At 42.6% G+C, this 5556-nt stretch overlaps 1 pseudogene; it reads left to right on the top strand.

The window, feature by feature from the left end:
* Positions 1–3507: 3507 nt before the first annotated feature.
* Positions 3508–5321, top strand: LOC102819565 (annotated as a pseudogene).
* Positions 5322–5556: the final 235 nt, after the last annotated feature.

Genomic DNA, 5556 nt, shown 5'->3' on the forward strand with positions numbered 1-5556 from the left:
CGGTTGTCATGATAATGCTGCATAACAAGCTTCCCTAAAGCTCAGTGGCATAACAAAATAACTTCTTATACTGGATCAAGGGCCTGCTGGTCTGCTGGAACAGATTGGCTTCAGACTGTGACTTGCCTGGGGGCAGCTCTGATGATTTTAGCAGTACCCCATGTGTTTCTCATTCTTTGGGGATGGTTGAATGGTCCAGGACACATTCTTCTCATGACAGAGGCTCAAGGGAAGAAGCCTGTACTTGCACCATGTGTTAACATCCTGTTGGACAAAGCAAGTCACATGGTGGAGCCCAAAGTCCAGGGCAAGAAAAATACTCTCCACCTCTAGTAGGAAAAACTGCAGACACAGGACCAAGGCAATGCTATGGAGTCTCACTAATCTATATACCACGGGCTAAGCCATAGGTTTTCACTTCCAATAAAAAAAAATGTTGCCTCCAGTGGACATCTGACTTCATCCAGGCCTCTGTTTAAGGCAGCTCTTCCTGTGAGTGCCTGGGTGGTGTAATCAGTTAACACCCTTAGCTGCTAACCAAAAGGTTGAGGGTTCAAATCCACTCAGAGGTGTCTTAGAAGAAAACGACGGTGATCTACTTCCAAAAAACCTGCCATTGAGAACTCTATGGGGCACAGTTCAACTCTGACACACATGAGGTCATAAATATGTTGGAATTGACCAGACTGGTTTTCTCCCTGCAGAGTGGCCCAGAGGGAAGCGCTGTCTCCAAACCAGATTCTTCCTGATTTTGGCTTTTCTTGGCTTTGGCAGGACTATTTCCAGTCCTGGCACTGAAATCTCCTCAAAGTATGATGTCAGCAACTAGATGGTTTATAATATGTAAAATCTGAAAGACTGTCAAATTGGATCCAGACATCTAAGGAATAAGTTAAGTACATTAATAGGGTGGATATATGTATGTATAAACACACCAGGTCTGTTTTATCAGAAAACTGTATGAAGTCTGAACTGAACAGCTCATACCTACCAGGAAGCTCGGAAGCTTACCCACTGTTGTTAGCAGACATTGATTCTCTGTTCTCTACTGTGACAAGATTGCTTTTCTTTAAGGAAAGATAGGAAAACAGCCTAAAACTTTAAACTTGAAATTAATATACAAGATTGGTCAGTATATATATATTTATTTGTGCCTACACCTTGTTCCAGGAGCTCTGGTAGCGTAGTGGTTACGAATCGGGCTGCGAACCTTAAGGTCAGCGGTTCGAAACTACCAGCTGCTCCGCGGGAGAAAGATGAGGCTTTCTACTCCCGTAAAGATTTACACCCTCGGAAACCCTGTACAGGGTCGCTATGGGTCGGACCCGACTCGATGGCACTTAACAACAACAACAACAACACCTTGTTCCAATTAATGAAAAGATATTTAGTCATTAGGAGATTCTGAATAGGAACCTTTGAGGTGGGGACAGCATCAGTGTTTTCTTTTGAAACTTCATGTTACATGTTTCCATAGTTGGTAAATTGCTGCCTTTGGGTTTAGACAGGGCAAACATCTGGGCTAAAGTTACTTGTTTCTTTTAGAGGAAACTCAAGGCTTATTAAAACCAATTCTGGGGAGTTGATTCTGACTCACGATGACCTCATATGTGGCAGAATAGAACTACACCATAGAGTTTTCTTGGCTGTAATCTCTACAGAAGCAAGTTGCCAGGCCATTAGTCTTTGGTGCTACTGGATGACTTTGAACCACCATCCTTTAGCTTAGTAATCAAGCACAAACCATTAGCCTATTGAGGGGAAAGATATGGTAGATTGGCTTTTAAAACGGCTCCAGTATGCCACCTTTCCTTGGATTTGCACCCTTCTCATTATTATTTTGAAAGAACACCTGCCACCGAAATATGTTTTTTTTCCTACCACTTGAATCTGGACCAATCTTGTGATTTTGTTTGGCCAATCGAATTCTGTAGAGCAATGTGCCAGTGCTAAGCAGAGGACTGAAGAGGCCCTCTGCCATCTGTTACAACCCTGCTCAGCTGTGAGAAGCCAAGGTTTGCATATTGGAGGGTGAGAGACCACCTAGAGCAGAGCTGACTCATCCCAGCCTGCCCTCAACTGACCTGCCATTTGACCACATGGCGCCTAGCTGAAATCAGCCAAGCCTTCCAGATCAGCAGGACTGCCCAGTGATCCATAGAACTTGTGAGAAAAAATAAATGTTGATTTCTTTATGCCACTGAGGCATTGTGTTAATTAATATGGAGTACAGGAGGAATGAGGGAGGTCAATGAGGAGTGAACCTGTGGAAGAGGGGAAACAGTTTTCTCTTCCTGGTGAGATCAGGCAACAGTAGGAACCAACCCAAAGGGGAAGACATAAGTAGCAAGAAAATGAACTCGTTAATTTTAACATGCCCCTGGATTGATTTAATCATTATGTCTTGCTGGACATTTATTCCACAGTATTTTGTAAATATTCTATTATCGTGTTTGGATTCTCAGATGAAATAAAACTCTTAAGTAGATGGGTGCCAAAGTGCTAGTTGGGGGGCAGACTGGATTTGGGGATGGATGATAAGACAACATTAAAATTTAAGTCCTGAATTATCTCATGCAGATCCCCTGAGATGCGTAAGAAGAGTTTGAGAGAGTTCTTGGTACTTGAGAAGGTCCTTCATGGAAGCTCCACTCCAGCGTGGCCAGCCCATGTTCTATGGGTATAGGAATTCTAGCTAGGCCTTTGATACCTACTTATTGTTGTTGTTAAATGCTGTGGAGTTGGTTCTGACTCATATCAACTATATTGGGTTTCCAAAAGCTGGTGGGTTTAAACTGCCAACCTTGTGATTCGCACGCAGTCTAGTGCTGATCCTACAGTGCCATACCAGTACCTGTTGTTGTTGTTATTAGGTGCCATCGAGTTTGTACTGACTCATAGTGACCCTATGCACAAAATGACGAAACACTGCCCAATCCTGGGACAGCCTCACAATTGTTGCCACACTTGAGCTCATTGATGCTGCCACTTTGCTAATCCATTTCTCTGGGGGGTCTTCCTCTTTTTCTCTGACACTCCACCTTATCAAATATGATATCCTTCTCCAGTGACTGGTCCATCCTAACAATATGTCTGAAGTATGAGAGACGAAGTTTGGCTATCCTGGCCTCCAAGGAGCACTCTGGCTGCACTTCTTCCAACATGGATCTGTTGGTTCTTTTGGCAGCCAATGGCACGTTCAATATTCTCCTCCAACACCATAACTCAAAAGCATCAGTTCTTCTACAGTCTTCCTTATTCACTGTCCAGCTTTCACATGCATATGAGGTTATTGAAAATACCATGGCTTGGGTCAGGCGCACCTTAGTCCTCACCAGTACCTAGATAGGTTTAAATTCCGGAAAGTCTAGCAAAAGGCTCAGCTACTTCCTTCCCCAAAGAATCATTTCAAGCACCAATCAATTTCTCTATATTTTCTTGACAATGTAAGACAGATGGGGCTGAGAAGTGGGGTTACAAGTTAAGGGTTTCCTCTGAGTTGCCTACATGGAAAGGTAAGATGCTGCTAGGGAAGCTCGTTGATATTCCCTAGCCTCCAGTCTTCCCATGGGTGTCATTGGGTCAGTTCTAATTCATAGTGACCCTATATAGAGTTTCTAAGGAGTGGCTGGTGGGTGTGAACCATCAACCTTGCAGTTAGCAGCTCAGTGCAGTCCAGTGCTTCTCCGACAGCACCACACCAGAACGCCAATCCTCCTAGTTGTAGGCAAATCCAGAACAGAGTCCCCTCTCCTTTCTCCACCTGCCACCTTCCAACTGAAAAGAAACTGGACAAAGCCTACTATCCTCTGCCCTCTGCTTGGGCTGCCTAGATCAGTAATACGTTTTTTTGTATATTTAAGACACTTCGTTCTTTAAACATACTTTTAATATCTTATCTCATTTTTTCCTAAATATATAAAAAACAATGTGACCCTCATTCATCGCTGATGGCCTTCCTCTCTGAGCACTTGCAAGTCCACCCCACTGCCCTGTAGAAATGCTCTAATACATGCAGTCCTTTGACAGATGAGGCCAGTGTCCAGGGTACTGGCTCTTCATCTTTTGCGGGTTAATGCCAAAGATGTAAAATTTGGTGCAGATGCCGAGCCCTAATGGTTCAAGGAGTGGACCTTTTAGTCGATGCTGCAGTGGTTACTATGGGGCCAAAGGGAAGGACGATCCTTATTGACCAGAGTTGAGGAAGCTCCAAAGTAACAAAGGATGATTTCACTGTTGCTAAGTCAATTGACTTAAAGGATAAGTAAAATGATATTGGGGCCAAACTTGTTTAGAATGTTGCCAACAACACAAATGAAAGGTTGGGAATTGTACCATGACTCTCAAGTATTGGCACGCTCCATTGCCAAGGAAGTTTTCGAGAAGTTTAGCAAAGGCACTAATCTAGTGGAAATTAGGAAAGGTGTAATGTTAGCTGTCGATGCTGTAATTGCTGAACTTAAAAAGCAGTTTTAACCTGTGACAACTCCTGAAGAAATTGCTCAGGTTGCTACAATTTCTGCAAGTGGAGACAAAGAAATGGGCACCATCATTGCTGATGCCATGACAAAGGTTGGAAGAAATGGTATCATCACAAGAAAGGATGGAAAAACTTTGAATGATGAATTAGAAATTATTGAAGGCATGAAGTTTGACAGAAGTTATATTTCCTCATACTTTATCAACACATCAAAAGATCGAAAACATGAATTTCAGGATACCTAAATAATGCATGGGACTGCAAAATTGGTTTGAACTGAAAGGTCTGCAGCTCAAGCTCACCAGGTACTCTTTGGAAACCCTATACAGGGTCATTATGGGTCAGAACTGACTCGACGGCACTTAGCAACAACAAATGTTCTATTGAGTGAAAAGAACATTTCTAGTGTCCAGTCGATTGTACCTGCTCTTGAAACTGCCAATGCTTAATTATGGCCTTTGGCCATAATTGCTGAACATTTTAATGGAGAAGTTCTAAGTACCCTCATTTTGAATAGGCTAAAAGTTGATCTTCAGGTTGTAGCAGCCAAAGGTCCTGATTTTGGTGACAATAGAAAGAGCCAGCTAACAGACACGGCTATTCCTATTGGTGCTGCAGTATTTAGATAAGACAGATTAACACTGAATCTTGAAGATGTTCAGCTTCATGACTTAGGGAAAGTTGGAGAGGTCATTGGAACCAAAAGTGATGCCATGTTCTTGAAAGGAAAAGATGACAAGTCTCAATTGAAAAATGTATTCAACAAATCATTCAGCTGTTAGACATCTGGCAAACTTTTCAGATGCATCCCAGCCTTGGACTCACTAAGTCCAGCAAATGAAGATCAAAACATTGGTATGGAAATTATTAAAAGAACACTCAAAATTCTTGCAATGCTGAGAATGCAGGTGTTGAAGCATTTCTGATAGTTGAGAAAATTATGCAGAGTTCCTCAAGAGCTGGTTATGATGCTATGCTTGGAGATTTTGTCAGTGTGGTAGAAAAAGGAATCATTGATCCAACCAAGGTTGTAAGAACTACTTTATTGGATGCTGCTGGAGTGGCCTTCCTGTTAA

Source organism: Chrysochloris asiatica, unplaced genomic scaffold, assembly GCF_000296735.1.
Source record: "Chrysochloris asiatica unplaced genomic scaffold, ChrAsi1.0 scaffold00172, whole genome shotgun sequence".
Lineage (NCBI taxonomy): Eukaryota > Metazoa > Chordata > Mammalia > Afrosoricida > Chrysochloridae > Chrysochloris > Chrysochloris asiatica.